This window comes from Canis lupus, chromosome 2 (assembly GCF_048164855.1).
Source record: "Canis lupus baileyi chromosome 2, mCanLup2.hap1, whole genome shotgun sequence".
NCBI classification, from domain to species: domain Eukaryota; kingdom Metazoa; phylum Chordata; class Mammalia; order Carnivora; family Canidae; genus Canis; species Canis lupus.
The window spans coordinates 77,711,533-77,731,571 of NC_132839.1; the positions used below are offsets into that span (position 1 = coordinate 77,711,533).

A 20,039-nucleotide genomic window follows, 5' to 3' on the forward strand; every position below is an offset into this window, starting at 1 on the left:
CTCTTGATAGACACTTAAGTTGTTTCCATATGTGGTCAAGCTTCTTTCTTAGATCTTCATCTTATTCAACATAATGTTCCTGAATGATGTTATCTATTCCTGTTAATTCAATCGCTATCTATATATTGATTCTGAAAATGTCTTTTAAAAAAAGAACTCTCTTTTTCTGTGGATCTCCTGATTTGTATCTGATTTTCTTCAGGATTTCTCCACCCGAGTATCTTATAAGAACTTAAAAATAATACTGCTAAGATTGAACTCATTTTTATCTTCCTGTATATGTGAACTCTTATCTTCCTGTATACATTCAACCTCAAGTATTTCTTCCCAAGTGGCTAAATTTTTGACTTTCCTTTTACTTCTGTTCCTACACCAAATACCAGGTATTACAGACTGCTGCCTAAATACAACTAGAACCCCCCCCCCCACCCCAGCCCCACTACTACTAGTATGTTAGTCCTGTCTTCCAACTGGTCACCTGGAATCAGTCTTTTTCTCTCCCACCCATTTTAATCAATTTAGCTCTCTGGAGCCTGCTCTCTCTTTCTTTCTTTCTTTCTTTCTTTCTTTCTTTCTTTCTTTCTTTCTTTCTTTCTTTCTTTCTTCTTTTTCTTTCTTTCTTTCTTTCTTTCTTTCTTTCTTTCTTTCTTTCTTCTTTTTCTTTCTTTCTCTCTTTCTTTCTTTCTTTCTTTCTCTCTTTCTTTCTTTCTTTCTTTCTTTCCTTTCTTTCTTCTTTCTTTCTTTCTTTCTTTCTTCCTTCCTTCCTTCCTTCCTTCCTTCCTTCCTTCCTTCCTTCCTTCCTTTCTTCCTCCCTCCCTCCCTCCCTCCCTCCGTCTCTTTCTTTCTTTCTTTCTTTCTTTCTTTCTTTCTTTCTTTCTTTCTTTCTTTCTTTCTTTCTTTCTTTCTTTCTTTCTTTCTTTCTTTCTTTCTCTCTCTCTCCTCTTTCTTTCTTTCTTTCTTTCTTTCTTTCTTTCTTTCTTTCTTTCTTTCTTTCTTTCTTTCTTTCTTTCTTTCTTTCTTTCTTTCTTTCTTTCTTTTCTCAGGACTTTCCTGAAAGCTGTCTTGCTTCATCTTGTATTCCTCTTCCCCTCACATTATTTGCTTTAGCTATGCTAAACTAATATCTCTCAATATGCTTTATTCTCTCTTTTATTTGTTTTAGTTGAAACTCCTTTGGCTAGAACAGTTTCTGTCCAAACTCCATTTTCTACACAATACATACATGTAAGCACACACATACACATACACACAGACACTCTATCCACTTATATGCCTGGTTTCTACTTCTCATTTAGGTCGTGTTTTAGCTCCCCTTCCAATAGACACTTTCTCAGAAGTTCTCAATCTGCCAATCTCATCTCCAAATCCATGTGAGAGGTCTCTCTGTATGTTCTCTTACCCACCTGCCTCCCTCCCAAACATAGTTCAACATTTTATTATAACTGCAGTTTTGGTAGTCTGTATTATCTGTATCACCATAGGGTGGGTGGAACAAGGAATATGTGTTCTATAGTTGTTCATTTATTCCTATTTCTTGCTGAAGCAGTGCTTGGCATATAGGAGGCTCTCTCTAGTCTTAGATGCCTACTTCTAATTACACTGTAGTCAAAATCATCAAAGTCATAAGCCCCTGGTTCTTCTGCTTCAGATGCACAGTAGTACCCTAAATTTGGAGAAATTCTATGTATAGCTACCACATGATAAGCTTTCAGTTGATTTGGGGGCATTATATCCCTTTATTAAAAGCTTAATGTATTTGTGGACACAAAAATATTCTGAAAAAATATTACTGGGAAATATATACTAGTGTGCAATCATGGTTTTATTCTTTTGTTATAGATAATGAATTTTTTAGAGGAAATAGGAAAATTAGGGCAGAAACCATCATATATATATTTTATAATATATATATATATATAGAAAATTTTATTTTTTTACTTTTATCTCTGGTACATTGTATATTTCCTCACCCATTCCTGCTACATACTTCACTTGAATTAATTCTGGGGCAGCCCCCATGGCGCAGCGGTTTAGCGCCACCTGCAGCCCACGGCGTGATCCTGGAGACCCTGAAGCAAGTCCCACGTCAGGCTCCCTGCATGGAGCCTGCTTCTCCCTCTGCCTGTGTCTCTGCCTCTCTCTCTCTCTGTGTCTCTATGAATAAATAAATAAAATCTTAAAAAAAAATAAATTCTAGAAGAATAAAGGATGGTTTCATGAAGGATTCGACTTCTGAGTGCTATATTAGAGGATGGGTCCTTAATTATTTTTGACTTTCATGTGTGGTCTTCCAAAACCTGAGAAAGAGCTTGCAAAGAGTGACTATAATCCTCTAACTACCAATCTTTTCATTTTTAATCCTACTTTAAGTCTCTGCTAAGTCTTGAAAGTTTGTCTTCCCATGGTTTTTCATCACACAACTTTATGCTTCTTTTTTTTTTTTTCAACTTTATGCTTCTTATTCAAATATGCTATTTATTTCTTTTGAAAAATAGTTTTTTATTAACACTAAATGTTAAATATTGTTTATATTTGCCTCTCTCTATTTTCATTGTAACTGCATTTTCCTCTTAAATTATCAACTATGTAGTAATGAGTACAAAATCAGTTAAATGGATTTCATGAATCATGGAGACCTTTTTGTTTAATTTACTTGTCAATTGGACCTCTTCACCTAGATAAAAGCATTTGGAAGAAAACATGTCAGGTAATCAGCTCCATTTTTGTCTTCCAGAAAAGTATCCCCAAATTTCGCATTTTTAAAGCTATAATTCTTTTGATTCATATTCATTCTAGTATGTAAATGCTAGATAAGGCATATAGTGATAAAATAGATTTTAGGGGTGATGGGATCTATATCCAAATAAAGAGAAAATGTATATATGGGTAGCTGGATCTACTTAGTGGGGTTGAACAAACTATTGGAATATGTATATGTATACACACATGTATGTATGTGTGTGTGCCATGCTGTTAGTTTTGCTTGTTTGTTTGAGTATTTTGCCAAACAAGAGTGGTTTTTCTAAGCCACTAAACCATGAGACAGGTCCTTAATTCTTAAGTGAATGTAATTAAAATATCATCAGGGTTTTGAATGGACCAATGATCACATGAGAAGAAATTAAAAAGCAAAGCAGAGATACAAAATTAAAAATACACTATAAGGCCATTTCTTCTCTACTTGTCTAATCTTGCTTCATCTTTTATGCCTCTGGCTGGACAATTTTACTGAGGGCTAAATTTTGCAGAATAGTTATTACTCAACTTAAAAGAGATAATTTTTCCCATATAGGCTTGAGGGGTAAAGAGATGTATTTAAATGCAGCAATGATGAAAGGATAGATATTATAATGAATATATACATATGCAATATTAAAACAAAGGCTTCTAGGGCATTGTTGCATATTACTATTCTAAGGAGTTAAATACTAAGCAATATGTATGCAAGAGATCATTAAGTCACCCCCAAAATAAATGCATATTTAAATTCAACAAACCATAATGTCGCTCAAAGCTTATTTTATAAGCATCTATTATATTATATAGCTCATTTATTAGACAAATTATGTAACCTTCAAATTCTGAGGGTGGCAAAAATCTGAGCCATGTATTCTATACGTTATGTAGTTGGAAATTGTTGTAGAAATAGGATAGTACTTTGTATATATATTTTCTTTAGTAGTAAAACAAAGTGGCTAGTATTTTATACAAAAGTAAATTTGATAAGGATATTTGATGTCAAAGTTAGCATAACTAACAATGCTTTTACATTGTTTTAAATATTTGCTCATTAGTAGTGCTGGTAACAACTACCATATTAGTTATCTTGCAAATACCAGACTTTGCAAAATGTCTGTTAAATAGATGTGAAAGTATACCAAGCTATAATTAACTATAATTATTCTATGAGTAAATATTTAGCACTTATTTAGAAATATAACTCCTCAAAAATGGGCACTCTTCCCTATGACCCACTAGATAGATTACTATCATGTTTATAGTGCTTATGTTCTTCGTGATTTTTCTTTTTTTTCTTTCCTCTTCTTTTTTTTTTTTTTTTCTTCCTTTTAACAGTCTCAAAATTGATAGCTCACCACCCAGGCTGACCAAAACAAATTTAAAAAAATGCAATTATGAGAATAAATCTCTGTAAACTGAAAAATGTTTTCTACATTTTTAGATGTTATTTAGATGTTATTGTTAATGACACACTCTATGACTGATAGGGTGTCTATTCAAAAGAAATTAAGTTGCTACTTGGACTGATAGTTGAACTCTTTTGTGCCGGGGTTATCATTTAGGATTGCAGAGATGAAAATGACTGATCTTTTCCACTCTTTATTGGTAATAAGATAAAACGTGCTTTCTGTATTTTAAGTTGAAAAGAAATTACCAGCCACCAGTAATACTAAAAGAAATCACCAGCCACCAGCCATACTAAAAGTGGAAATAGGTGAGAAACAGTTATTAGGTTAGGCTGACCTTGCTTTCAGCCACCTCTCTGTTGCCTTCTTTCCTACCTTCAAAATTACAGAGAAGGTACCTTGAAATGCATTTTGAGTGATGCGAACTGCATCCCACCATGTGCCACATCCCTGAGCCTTGCATAATTGATTAGAACAGAAAGGGCCATATCATTTGCTTTTCTAAGTGCCTGAATTCTTCATATGGAAGAAAAGTCTAGATTTCTAGACTGTAACTGAACCGTGTGAAGTGGTGCCTAGTGTCTAATATGTACAATAGAAAAGCAGAGAAGTTTGGTCTTTGGAGTCAGAGAATAATGATGCTATGAAACTGACACCCATAGAGGAACAAAATTTGGAGACAAAGAGAACGTCTGGAGAGTGTTTTTTATTTCTTTGTTTCATTCTAATACTTCAAGCTTCCTGATGCACTTCAGTGATACAACAGTTTATCAGTGATTTAAGAATCCCTGTTTTGTTTTGTTTCGGTATGCGAGAGCAAGAGCACAGGAGAGAATGTGTCGGGGGAGGGTGGAGGAACAGAAGGAGAAAGAGAATCTCTCAGGCATGCTCCATGCCCAGCAGTGAAGAGCCCAATGACACAGGTCGCCACCCTGAGATCATGACCTGAGCCAAAATCAAGTCGGACCCTTACCCGACTGAGCCGCCCAGGCACCCTGATGTTCTTTGTGTGTTACATCTTAAAGAGTTCTAAGTAACAAAATTTAAATTTTGAATTCTACCATTAAATGTATTGGTTGTGTCAATAACAAAATTTCTCACAATGTTCATCACATATCATTTATATTAGTTATTTAATAATTTGTTGGCTAACATTTTTCCTAATTTTGCAAATAATCCTTGGTATAAAATTGAATATATAAAGAGATACATTCAAGTATATTCTTACTCTGAGGAAGTATTCTACTTTGAAAACAGAACGAATTAATAATATGTTGAGTAGCTGCTGTGGGAAACAATTCCCCATGGGTGTCTCATGTTTCCACACATCTTGTGCTCAAAGTACTGAGAGTACTTTGTCCCAGACTATTTTTAAGATGTCCCGGTAGTAAAAAAAACAAAAAAACAAAAACAAAAACAAAAACAAAAAAAAGATGTCCAGGTAGTGAACAGCAGTGCTAGATATAGTGCCCAGATCTGGAGCAAAGGGCAGAGTTGTTTGCAATCTTTCAAGATAAAAACAGTGTCTACCTCTCAAACAAAGGGCTAGCATGCTCACTGCCCTCCTCTTAAAAAAAAAAAAAAAAAAAAAAAAAAAATTTAGGTTCCCTAAGCTCAGGGTTCCTCTTCCTATAACACAGCCCATCCGATGTGCAGGTGTTATTTGGTCGTATTTGTGTCACCCTGTGGGAACTGGGCTGCTGGGAAATGGTGGGAAAATGCTGATACTCTGTCTACTGATATTTCTGTGAGTAATAAACTTTCATCTCTAACCCACGAGTCTCATGTCTTCTACAATCATCCACAGAATTGTGACAGGATAACTTGTTAGCTTGCAAGTAGAATAAAGTCTGAGACCTTTCATAGTTCTTGACAGTTATTTCTTGTCAAGTTTTTAATAAATTATTCATTCCTAATAATAATTTTGTCTAAGCATATTAACATGCACTTTTGATGGTAAAGAAAGAAGCTCAAATTAATTAGCACTTTGCCCTTGCTCATTCAGAGACAGTATTTGAACTCTGATCTGTCTGCTTAAAAAATTATGTAACCCTTCTACAGTACTACATACTAACAGGTGGATTAAGCCCCAGTTTTCTTTTTTACCCCCTAGTTTTCAATGATCTTTGTCAGCTATCTATTATTTATTGGGTTTGCATGTGCATGTTTTTGTTAATTATTGACCTTCAATCATCCATTAACCATCAGGAGTACTTAAATTTCATGTTTAGTAAGATTGTTCACAGTTAATATAAAATTATTCACAAATCCTGATTAATGTGATATTTTGGCATTTTGTATTTATAGTGCTTTTGCATACATTCTTAAAGTTATTGTTGAAAACATTACCATGTTTTATTAAAGATGTAGAGGGACACCTTGGTGGCTCAGCAGTTGAGCGTCTGCCTTTGGCTCAGGGAGAGATCCCAGAGTCCCGGGATCAAGTCCCACATAGGGCTCCCCGCAGGGAGCCTGCTTCTCCCTTTGCCTGTGTCTCTGCCTCTGTCTCTCTCTGTGTCTGTCATGAATAAATAAATAAAATCTTAAAAAAAAATAAAGATGTAGAGAGAAGGCCTCTATTGGCCTTGCCATGTTTTTGGTTTGTTTGTTTTTGTTTTGTTTTGTTTTTTAGCTCACATCTGATTTCTGTGGCAGATGGTTCAGTGGGGGCTCAGAATTACCCCTTCATGCCTGCATCCCACCTCCAACATGAACACCACATTTTCAGGTCCAGTGCGTCTTCCAAAGTAGGGAACTCTGCCAGCGCTCGGCTTTTATGCAAGAAAGGCTGAATTTCTGGAGAATTAACATTGGGGGAAATTCTCAGAGAAGGATGAATGACATTCTGTATATAAATGTCCCTAACCTTCTTTATTCAAGGTGTACAACTCTGAGAAGAATTATTTTTCTTTTTTAGATTTTATTTATTTATTCATGAGAGACAGAGAGAGAGAGGTAGGCTCCTTATGGGCAACCTGATGCTGGACTCCATCTCAGGACCCCAGGATCATGACCTAAGCTCAAGGCAGATGCTCCACTGCTGAGCCACCCAGGGGTCCCTTTGGGAAGAATTCTGAGGTCTTTATGAAGTTACCACCAAAATAGCCATTCTTTCACACAGTAGTGACCTCAGCAAACTCAGTAATATATCTTCATAAAGGAATTTCCTCCTTCTTTGATTAACTCTTGAAACTGTGCCCTTCCTACCTCCAGGGTTCACCTTCCAAATATCAAAGGTAATTGACCATTCTGTGTCCTGACTTTCAGTCTGGTACTATTCTACAGTCCTGGCATCTCAACTTTGGCACCATTGACATTTGGGGTTGGATAGCTTTTTGTTGTAGGAACCTGTTCTGTGAATTGTAGGATGATTTGCTGCATTCTTTGACTCTATTCATTATATGGCTACAGTAACTTTCCTACCCCCAAGTTGTGACAACCAGCAATATCTCCAGAGATTGTCAGGTCTCCTATGGGGTGCAAAAAGTCAACTTTCTGCAGCCAACAAAGACAGTATTTAAAATCACTGTCACTAGGGACATCTAGGTGGCTCAGTGGTTGAGTGTCTGCCTTTGGCTCAAGGCATATTCCCAGGCCCGGGGAATCTCAATTCCCACATCAGGATCCCTGTGAGGGGCCTGCTTCTCCCTCTGCCTATGTCTTTGCTTCTCTTTCTGTTTCTCTCATGAAGAAATAAATAAAATATTTTTTTAAAAATAAAACTACTGCACTACACTAAGCTCCCAAAGCATACAAACTACAAAGACCGCCCCACCCACCTTTTTATTCTTCAACATCTTTCACAGTGGCTGATACATAATCAGAGCACATTAAATATATACCTCAAAAAATACAACCCTTGGAATTAAAAAGAAAATCACTATAAAAGTTTACAACGCATCTGTTTAAGGACTCAGACACCTATTTAAAGAGTCATTTAAAACTATGACTTTGACTTTACCTGTTAAATTTTGCTTACTAATATTGTATAAATGTATTCCCATTTCCCCTGTTTTAAACATTCAAACTCTGCAGCACAAAGAGAGAATCCTGTAGTGTTTTATTGTTTTTTCTTCCCCATTTTCATTTTTTCTGTTTCAGCTAAAAACTTTGAATTGAGTATTAAAGACTCAATATAATAAATTGATTATTTTCAAGTGACTACATTTGTGTGACCTCAGAGAAAAGCCTCAAACACTTGTAGTTGTTTATGACTTGTGATATTTCGATGTTTTTCATGAATATATCTCTCATCAGAGCTTCTCCTTCCATAAAATATATTTTCACTTATTGAGTGGTGTAAGTTTTCAAATACACAGCAATTTTCATGGCATTATATGAAAATAAAATGGTAAATCCATAGATAATTAGGTATAGTTAAAATTGAATTCCCATGATTTATGAGGTTTGCAGCATGTTCAGAAGTATGACCCATAAAATAACTGCCTTAGGATGAAATTTTATCACTTTTTTAATACTTGAAATATAATAATCTTATCAAATTTATCATCAAGATGGGTTTCAAGTTTTCATGGTATTTAAGAATCAAACTCAACTGTTCTTTTTTTTTTATAATACAGATGTACGCATTCCATATTTTCAACATCCACAATTTTATGTCTTCATAAAATCAGTGGTTTACATCCCCTGGCACAGTACATTCAAATAAATTACATTTATTCAGAATGCTTATTAAAATCAATTCCAGAGATAATATTTAAGAGTTACTTTCTTTATATCCCTGGTACCTGCTTCAGCAGAACCAAAACAAAAGTTAGTGAGTTAAACCAGGGTGTGATATAGGGTTGGTAAATATGTGCTGTTAGGGAACTCTAAGTGTGTTTTAATAATACATAAACACAGTTCTATTGCCTAAAATGTCTTTATTCCAGAATATAGCTTCTCAGTGTTAGAGATCAGGATAACATTCATTGGAGATTGGATAAGATAAGAGGAGACCTTTGGAACTTGGGTACCCAGCTTCGTTTTTTTGCAGCTCACTTACAACAAAATGTAAACTCTATGAGAACAACATTTACCTGTTTTGTCCAGTAATGTATCCTAAGGGACTAGAAGAATTACAGGACTTTGACAAAGGTTTAACATATTACAGGAACTTAACAAAGATTTCATAAAGGAAGAATAAATGAAAGAAGTCCTTATTTTGCATATTAATTTTCTATTACTACTATATCAAATCACCATAATCTTAGTGGCTTAAAACAACACAAATTTAGTATTATACAGTTCAGGAGGTCAGGTATCTGAATGAGTCTTGATAAGTTAATGTCAAGGTGCTAACAAGGCTGCATTCTTTCTGGAGGCTATAGGGGAAAATCCATTTTTGTGTCTTTTCCTGCTTCAAGAGGCTGTCTGCATTCCTTGGCTCATGGCCACCTGTCACCTTAGACCAACAATGGCTGGCTAAGTCTTTTCACATGGCACCACTCTGACACTGACTCTTCTTCTGCTTTCTGCTTCTTATTAAAGATCCTTGTGATTATATTGGGTCCAGCTGAATAATGCACAGTATTCTCCCTCTCTTGAAACTAACAGAACAATTCCATATGCAATTTCCATCCCCCTTTGCCATCTATGTAATATATATATTTACACATTCCAAAGATTAGGATGTAAATATCTTTGGGTGGTAATTCATTTGCCTACAATTTGCCACTCAGCAATTATGCAATATTAGATAAATTATTTAACCACATTGTATCAGTTTCCATGTCTATAAAATGTAAATCATGAGTTCCTATTTTTTTCAGTTTAATTGAATTATTACATGCAAAATTCTTGGGATAGTATCTAGCACATTGTGGCACAGAGTAAATGTAGTTCTTATTATAAGTGTGTCCTTTTTAAGCTAAAATTTTATGTTCAATAATTTAGTTCCATTCCTCCTTAAAAGAGAATAGATTGATGACACCTGCTTAAGTTTCTCTGAATACTTAATGATGTTCAGTCTTTGAAATAAAGAAGTAAATGCAATTTCAAGATCCTACCCTTAAAAGGAAGATCTTCTTGGCTGCATGTGTTGAGGAAAATAACCTAAAGATATTATCAGAAAAGGTGAACATGTTTGCAGGATAGATAAAGTAGTGAAACCCTTTAGTTTTATAGTTTTTATTTATTGTTTTTAACCATGTATAGTCTATTTTGACATGTTTGCATTAAATATATTTATATTTCTCATTTGTTATATATAATATACATAATGCAAACATCAAACAGATAATTTTCAAAAATAGGAGATTCCTTTGAATGTTTCTCAAAGAATAAATGTAAGGTCAGTACAGGAGGAACTAATTAGATGAAACAAGGACTATCCCTCACATCTCTACCACTGCACAATGCAAAGCATTATGAATCCCTAGAAAATGTGTGTTTACATATTTGAGTAATCTGGTCTCTCAGGCAAATCAACCAAACTATAACCACATTCACATGACAAACTTCTCTACAATTGTAAAAGCACATAGATTTTCAAAATAAAATTTTATTGCTTGGAAAATAAACTCACAGGGAAAAACTGATTTCAAAATACAAAATCTTTCTATGTTGCTTTTCAACATTTTCTGGCTATTCTATTCAAAACAAAATTCTAATATTGTTTCTGTCTTACAATGAGGGAAAATTCTGTTTCCAGTACAACTTGTGTGAATTTTGGTCACGCATTTAATTTCACCAGGTCTCATCTTTCTCACTTGTTAAATGGGCATATTATTACTTGCCTGCCTCTACTACCATTGTAAATATCAAATGAAATGATAGATGCCAACAATTTGTGAACTACAGAAGTGTATGCACATGAATCATATTATTTAGTATTTTAGTACTACTGAGTGCATTAGCTCTATGAATTTACTGTTTGAAATTACTGGACAGGATATCCTTCCAGCTACATGGGGCTAGTAACCTGGAGTGCATATATGGGTGGTGATGATAGTCATCTAACATGAAGGAATTTAAGGTTTAAAGTGTTAGCTTTTGGGTTTTTTGTTATGATACTGTAGAATCATAGAGATGGGGAGACAGAGAGGGAGGTAGAGGGCAAGGGCAGAGGGAGAGGGAGAATCTTAAGTAGGCTTCATGCCCAGCACAGAGGTAAGTGTGGGGTTTGATCTCACAACCCTGGGATCAAGCTTAAATCAAGAGTCAGACACTTACCGACTAAGCCACTCAGGTGCCATTTAAGATTATTTTTAATTTCTTGCAAGGAAGAAGTGGGTAGAAAGAATTTAAAGCAAAACAACACCTCATAACTGGAAGCAGTCAATATCCTACTTTTACTAGTTTCACTACTTCTATTATTACCACCACCACCACCAATAATAACTGCAACAGTGAAACTTTGGTTATGCCAGAAAGTTTCCCAAATGCTTTAATTATGTACAACTGTAGTGTTTTTTTTTTATTTGCAGGTCAGCTGGGTATTATTTACTTACAGGTATTTTTATATTCAATAAGACTGAATATCTTTATGTATTCCTCCTTTTGAAAAATGTTATCCTGCAAAAAAATGAGGATATAGCTTATTTTATTTCTTTTTTTTTTCTAGTTCTCGTGAAACTAAAAAAAAAAAAATTATGGAGTTTTTAGAAGTTTTCTCACTTTGACTTTTAAAATAAGCTCTTAACTCACTATTTGTTTGCTAACTACACTTTGGGAAATAGTAGATTTATTCTTACACCCATTTCACAGATGTAAGAACAAAAAGCTCAGGGAGCTCAAGTAACATGTCCAGTCACACAGTAAGTCAAAGGCAGAGCTTTCCTCTCAGTATAAAATTGTCAGTCTAGTGACTTATGGGTTTATCTCCCTTGCTGTGCTAATTTGGACTCATACCATCTCATGATCTATTAGGGATTTTGTATTTAGATAAAAGACAGAGCCAGATGCCCCGTTAAGCCTTTACAAACTTTAAAATGCTAAGCAAGAGAGCTTGTGTTGTTTGTCCTTGGACTGTGCATTTTATTTTTCATAGAACAAGTGATGTATTTGTTTTAGAGCATCATGGCATTTATTAATGATCCAAGCTGAATTCTCATTTTCAGTAAATGGCATCTTACACAGTGGGGCCATGTCACACAGGAGTCCTGACGGGGGAACTCATGTCAGTGTGGTGAGGAGCCTGCTGAGTGTTTAATAACTACAAATGAAGTGCACTGTTCGTGTTATCAAGCATCGTTCCATCAACCAGTAGGTTTCCTTTGTAAGTAAAGATAAAATGACTTGCACAATCTGTACTAAATCCATCAGCTTTAACTGTAAAAGCATGAGCAAGACAAGCTTTCTTCAAATAGACTGGATGCTGGAAAGGAAAGAAGAACAAAAAGATCATTATCAAATAAGAAATGAAATAATTTCAATATAATCAATGACTATAGAGTATCATGGCTTTGGGAAAGGACCTTTGGAAAATGATCCATGATCATAGGCTAGTTTTGAGCCCTACTCATTTTCTGTATATGGTGGAGATAAGGAGTTAGAAAGTTGTGCACGTATCCTACAGTTATTTGTATTTTATAACACTGAAGGAGGCAATGAAAAACATTATAACTAATTCTCAAAGAAGAGATCATTGATTTTCATGTGCCTGTGGTTCTCCCAAAGATAAAGAACATAAGGAAAATGAGTGAATTGCAAATCATAAAAAGGTTATATATTATCTCTATGGCTAGATATCTTCTAGGAAAAACTTTTTTTTTTGACATTGTCCTGAATTATGGCTCAAAAAAAAAATGGTAGTCCTCAGAAAGAATGATAGGTGAATTGGGAAAAACTAGAATAAACATGAAAATTTTAGAAATATTTTATTAAACATAGATTATGAGCTATTTGTTTTATAAACGTTATTTTCCTTAACTCTTGAATAAGTCCTGTGAAATAGGTTATATTATAACAGAATTAAAGTTAGTGAAATTGATGCTCAGCAGATTTCAGGGAACTCAGGTTCTATCAAAGCAATAGAGATCAAATCCATGATCTGTGGTGACACCACTGTGGCCCAGCTGTGTATTCTTTTTTTTTTTTTTTTTTTTTTTTTTTTTCAATTTTCACTTATTTATGGTAGAGAGAGAGAGAGAGGCAGAGAAGAGGGAGAAGCAGGCTCCATGCACCGGGATGCCCGATGTGGGATTCGATCCCAGGTCTCCAGGATCGCGCCCTGGGCCAAAGGCAGGCGCCAAACCGCTGCGCCACCCAGGGATCCCGCAGCTGTGTATTCTTTAAGAGAAGTATGGATCAGGATGAGTCCATGTGGTCTGTTAGTAGAGGCTAACCTAAGTCTGGCCATAGACATAAAAGAATAAAAAAAAGAGTATATTCCATGGATAGAGCTACACATGCATGGAGAACTTTTATGATAACATGAAAGAATCACTTGGAGAAGCCAGAGTTGCCATACAATGAGGAAGAAGAGAGAGAAGAAGAGAAAAAGGAGGAGGAGGAAAGGTGAGAAGAGGGGGATATCTTGATATGAGTGCATGAGGAATCTCATTGGCTAGACTGGCACTGATTCCATCCTAATAGTTTCATCATGTGAGCTTCTCTTACTTCCTCATTCTGCTGTTTCAGATGTTAAATCATCTGTTCTAGGGCACTGGATCCTCTACAACCACCTCTACTGATCACAACTATTCTCTTTTTCATATTATTGATATTAAATCTAACATGTAGTTGAGGAAGCACCAGGTCTGGGTTTGGATTCTCATCCCTCCCTTCTTTCTGATTAACCTGGACATTGAACCTAACTTCTGTGAATGGATGTCAATGCTTCTATTTTTAAAAGGGGAATATAACTACTTCTCATGGTATGACTCTAAGCACTAAATAGAGCAATGATAAGTAGCATATGCTTACTATTGTATGAGGCTTACATAGCTTTTTCCCCCTTGTACCATCAGAATTTTTCTATTAATGTAGTTGTTCTCAGCTCAAGTGAAAGAGCATGGTCTGCTTTCTTGCAGTGGAAGTAACTGGTGAGTTAAAGTGAAAGAAAGAAAGAAAAAAATAAATAAAGTGAAAGAGCATGGTCTGTTCTCTTGCAGCAGAAGTAACTGGTGAGTTAAATAAGTTCATTCTGGAGCTCATAACAAATTTTACTATCTTTTTAAATAAATAAATGACAGCAGCATATAAATATCCTTACTAAACTTTAGCAGCAGACACCAGTACCAAGGAAAAAAGGAGTGCCTGAAAACCATAGGGCAACCACAAAACATGTACAAACAAGTGCAACACCAAAGTTTATCTGCTTTTCTTGTTTATTCTTGTAAAACGTCCAATTTTAATATTCTTTCAAAATTATGAAGACATGTTGATAAAGGAGAATCTTTTATGGAGGAATACATGTAGGAAAAATACATATTTTATGTACCTTCAAGCCTAATACTATAATGACTGCAAGTGATATAATTAATTGAAGAAAATATATTTAAAGTTTCTGAACAATGAGGAATGCTACACTTCAGGAATCTACCCTGAGACAGGAGGTTGTTTTATTTTCTTAAATGGCCACAATAAAAAAAATTAAAAAATAAAAAATAATACAAAATAAATAAAATAAAAAAAAATTAAAAAGACCACAATAAGATCTACAATCTTGATAAATATCTAAGAGCATGATAAGATCTACAATCTTGATACTACTTAAAGAGTTGGAGTTAGTTGAGCATTTTCTTTCCTAATGAAACTATACCATAATAAGTACATCGGGCTTTCTTTTGAAATTAGTTCTACAAAAATTCAGCTTTCTGTTAGAATTGTAGCTGAATACAAATTAGAATCTTTCTTTGTCATCAATTCTAGGAACCTACTTAGCATTAATGACTACATTGCTTTTACATATTTTGACATTAGTTTATTAGAATAAGGAAAAAATGGGATCCAAGTCATTTACAACCAGTAACAATTTCGCTGTCTTGTCAAATTTCAAAAAATTAACACTTGATTTTTAAAGTGAATATTAAAAGCTGAAATTCCCTGAACATTTCATAAGAATAATGCTATAATTTGCTAAAGTTAGCATTTTCTGTATATTTTTGTTCATAAGAATACCACTGTGTTTTGTCAATAAGTTTCAAGTAGAGGGCTAAAACATGACATATCTTCTTTAAATTGTTGAATATACAGAAATATGAATATTAGGAATGAGTATGATTTATTCATAATTATTCATATCTTACTATACTGATATATTTTAAAAGGAAAACACTGAAAAGAAACAAAAAATTGAGATAAGAAAGCTAGGGGGGAGTTATTTTGTTTGATGTTGGTGATTTTAACTAATGATTCACAGAGCTCTGTTTTTAAGGTCAAATGTGTATTACATACCTACTGTGATATGTTTCATATGTATCTTTGTACTAAGAGAGATGCAAGCATTTTTGAATTACACTTAATTTTGTGTGGAAAATAAAAGAATGGCCATGGGAAATATGACATTATTTTTAAGTGTGAAGTGCTTTGATGCTGATCTCTTAATTATTCTCAATAAGGAAGTTATTATTTTCAATCAAGAAAGTAAGTTAAACTTGGTTGAATTGCTTTTTCCAACCAAGAATATATTTTCTTTAAGTAAAGATGTACTGGAGTATATGGAATTTTAAAAAGCTAAAATAGAAACAGAGAGTAGGTTGGTGATTGCCAGGGACTTGGGGTTAAGCGAAATGGGAGGATACTGGCCAAAGGGCATAAACTTCCATCTTTAAGTTGAGTAAGTTCTGGGAATCTAACGTATAGCATGATCACCACAGTTAACAATACTATGACGCATACTTGAAAGTGGCTAAGAAAGTCAGTCGTAAATGTTGTCACCACATACACACACACAGGCACACACACAGGTAACTATGTGAGGTGATGTATTAACTAATTTTATTGTGGTAAATATTTCACGTTATATAAATATATTAAATCATATGGTACACTTAAACTTACACATTGTTATATATCAAATATATTTTAATGAATATAAAAAAAACAAAATATACTGTAGTATCATCTCATTTTTGCAAGATTTTAATTTGAGAGTGTATTAACTTAAGCCTAATGAAATCTAAGAAAATCATTCTTCAAAAATATATCATTTTGCAAAAACAATAATACTAAGAAAGTAAGCAGAATTATTCATATAGAATAAAATTTATTTTAGGGCTTATGCCTTTTATTTTCACATTTGAGAATAAAAGGGGGATATAGTTTCACATAGAAATGTCCCTGGGGCACTAAACCATTTCCTATTGTCATTACTGAAAACTCTGTGGAATAGTATGCCCCTTCCTTGCTTCCTCTTAAAAATAAAAACCTTTTTTGAGGATTTTTGAGGAAGAGAATGGCAGAACGGTATACTATAGATGAAAATTTCCTTCAAATATTGAATGAGTATATAAAACTCACACAAAAAATTTATATGAATAATAGTATGTGTGTGTCCAGTACAGTTGAACATAAATAGAGGTACTTAGGAACACACTTGAATAATTATGGAAAAAAGAAAGAGGTAATGCATCCATAATTTAGAAATCCTAAGAAAGTATTAATCAATAAAGTTTAGGAAATGGAAGAAGTATTTTTTCATTTAATATTGTGGTAATAATAACATACAGTAGTCTATTCTGCTTTTCTACTTAAATATAAGCATTTGCCCTATCGTGAAATATTTGAAAAATAAGTTTAAATAATTTTGAGATAAAAATTTAGTTTTGAGATGAGTACTTTTGAGATAAAAATTTAGTTTTGAGATGAGTACTTTTGAGATAAAAATTTAGTGTTTTGAGATAAAAATTTACTGTTCTTCATAAAGGTTACACAATAGTTTTCTTAACCATCTCTTTGATTTAAATTTTTTAGTTTGCTTCAAATTTTTCACTTGTAGATTGTGCTGAAATGAAAACCATTGCAGGTAAGATATTCTGTGTAGTTAATCATTCTATATCTCAGTCCCATTTAGATGGCACTTTTAACCACTGGTAATGATAAGGATCTTGAATCTTACAAAAAATCATCCCAGGTACAAAAGCATACACAAAAAATGTCATTCAATGTTCCAAACATTGCATATAAAATTTTAGTCTTCTGTCTTTTGGGACCCCATTAATATTATAAATTAAAAGGAAAATCATCATTCATACCTTACATGTATTTAGTGATTTACAGTAGAATGTTTGCTTTTTTTTTTTTTAATTATTCCATAGTGTTATTTTTTTTGCTAGTAAGATTTAAAAAGAAAGTTTGGTGACTAAGAGAAAAACAGAGGTAAGAAGCTAGCTAATAAAGAAGAAATAACAGAGTTCTGATACATTGAGTGAAATAATAAAGAGAATAAAATAGGTTACAGATAATATACAAGCAATACCTTACCTTTATTTACGTACACTTTCAAAAGACCTTTCAGGTGTCATTCTGTTCTTTACAATAACTGATTGTGATGTCATCACCATTTTATAGGCTAGAAAAGAGACTCAGAGGTACAGACCTCCTATGTAGAAAATATGGGACAATTACTCATCTTTTTTTCTGAAACATCAAGTATGTTTTTTGTCTTCCCTCTCTTTTCTCCCTTCATAAGAAGATTGGACTTTTTTCTTCTGGTTGGTAGTTAGATGACCTGTAGATCATTTGGTATGTTTTAAACTTTTTTAGTTTGGGCCTGGAGAACTCTAGGCTAATTTGGCCATAGTTTTAATTCATGGCCTTTCTGATGTTGCTGGTGAAAATCCCATTTATTAAATAAAGCTCTCTTCTTTGATTAATGGGAACTTAAACAATCATTGACATTCTGACCTCTGCAAATTGTCCAACTTATTGGTAAGACTCTCTTGTGTCTTCTCATCTAAATTTTTTCCTCACTCTTTTTTTTTTTTTCACTCATATGTCACCATTTCTATGAAAGAATCAATACCTCAGGGAAACTAGTTTATTCCTTGCCATGGCTATCATCAGTAACCAGAGGATTTCTTTCCCAGTTCTGTTCACCCTTCTTTCCTCTCCCCCTTATGCTCCTGTTTTCTCTTTCCAGGGCTCTCACCCTCTGTAAAGTCCCAGGTGATATTTATGGACCAGAATAGACACTTGGAAATAGTACATTTCCCACCTCGTTAGCTTTTTATTGACATTATGTTATAAATTGCATCTGATTCTTTTCTAGATTTGTTAATTCTCTTCCTTATATTTGTTACTTACATTATTTCCCTTTATATTATTTGGCATTCTCCTTATAATATCTTTTTATGCTAATTAATAAGTGATAGATTAATTGGAAACAGAAAGAAATTCAATCATTGTGATTCTTCAGGATTATACTGGTCTTGTATTCTAGTAGTAACACTGGTTGGTTTCTGATCTGGAACCTTTTGTATAGAGAAAAGCAATGTTATAAAAGCAGCTATGTTTTTCTTAGTAAATTATTGGTTCAAGTGTAATTTGATTATGTGCACGTGTCTTAGGATAATGCAAAAGCCATAATTATATATAAATAGCTTTCAAATTATGATGTTTTCACTGAAAATTTGATTTATATGTTGAGAGACAATGAAATAGCTGAAGAATGGAAGAAGATGGTGGTGACTGGAGGCTTCTGATCTATCACTTTACAAAAATACATGGCTATATAAGTTATTTGATTCAATGCATATTTATGGATAAGATTCCAAAGCATAATAAGACTAGAAGAATTAATAACAGCTTTTCATTTTATATATGCCTTTATAAAAAGTCAATTCCTTTCTTGTGTGTTCTCTATTTGTATAATGGAATAACACACTACAAATTATTTTTCTGAGTACTGTGTAATGTCTATAAGATAGTATTTATGTAAATGTTGTGCATTAGCATCTTATGTAATTCATTGCCCAGTTTAGCTTTTGTCACAATTCAAATTCACTCAGAAATAATGAATCTTCATCACTAATAAATCATCCAATTATCTTCCAATGAGAACAGATTTTATTTCTACTTTTCATATAAATCCTTCCAATATGAAGCCTGTGATTATGATGGTCCATTATGAAGCCTAAATGCTTTCACCATGTCATAGTTATCTATTGCTGCATGACAAACACCCCTAAACTCAGTGGCCTAGACCAGTGATGATTAGTTAATTCATGATTCTGGTGGCTTGCAATGTGGGCACCACTCCACTTGGGCAGCTAGTTCCTGTTCTGGGGTAGCTGTTAGCTGGGCTCACTCAGAATTTGTAGTCATTAGCTATGTCAGGTGGGGCCATGAGGCTCTGCAGGCCTCACACACGTTTTGGGCTTTAACCTCAATAGCTGGCAAGCCTATGATAGCAGAGTATCTCTCTCCATTTGCTCTCTCATCCTGATGGAGTCTATCCTGAGCCTCTGCACAAGCAGTTGATACTGTGAGAGGGCAAGCATAAGCTACAAGATCTCTTAAGTCTTGGACTCAGAGGTCATACAGTATCTTTTCAGACCCAGTGCGTCGGTCATCACAAGTCACAAGGTCAGTCCACATTGAAGAACTGGGTAAATAGAACTCTACTTCATTACGGGAGAAACAGTTGTGGACATATTTAACCTATCACCAGTGCTATTAACTTTTAAAAACTTTATTGAAACAATACCATTGATCTTCCCTCCACAGGATTAATCACAAATCTCCATTCCCAAATGCAAATCCTTTCTCAATGTGAATGTTTTTAGAAAGTTTCAGAAAAGAATGAAAGAAAAGCATCAGCACATTTATGTAAATTTAAGAGGAAATAAATGAAAACACTTATTTTGAGTTAGAAAACAGATTGAAATCTTGTTCCACCTCTCATTAGCCATGTGATTAATATCAAAGCATGTGATTTCCTGGTCTGTCTTTCTACATTAATAAAAGAGATATAACATTTGAAGCTGGGTTACAAACTATATAAAACAG

At 34.0% G+C, this 20,039-nt stretch overlaps 1 long non-coding RNA gene across 1 annotated transcript; it reads right to left on the reverse strand.

The window, feature by feature from the left end:
• Window positions 1-12,148: 12,148 nt before the first annotated feature.
• Window positions 12,149-17,596, reverse strand: LOC140622422 (uncharacterized). The gene is made up of 3 exons (XR_012022190.1): window positions 17,514-17,596; window positions 14,013-14,128; window positions 12,149-12,462 (listed from the first exon to the last, which is right to left on the reverse strand). It is a non-coding gene; the product is annotated as an uncharacterized lncRNA (long non-coding RNA).
• Window positions 17,597-20,039: the final 2,443 nt, after the last annotated feature.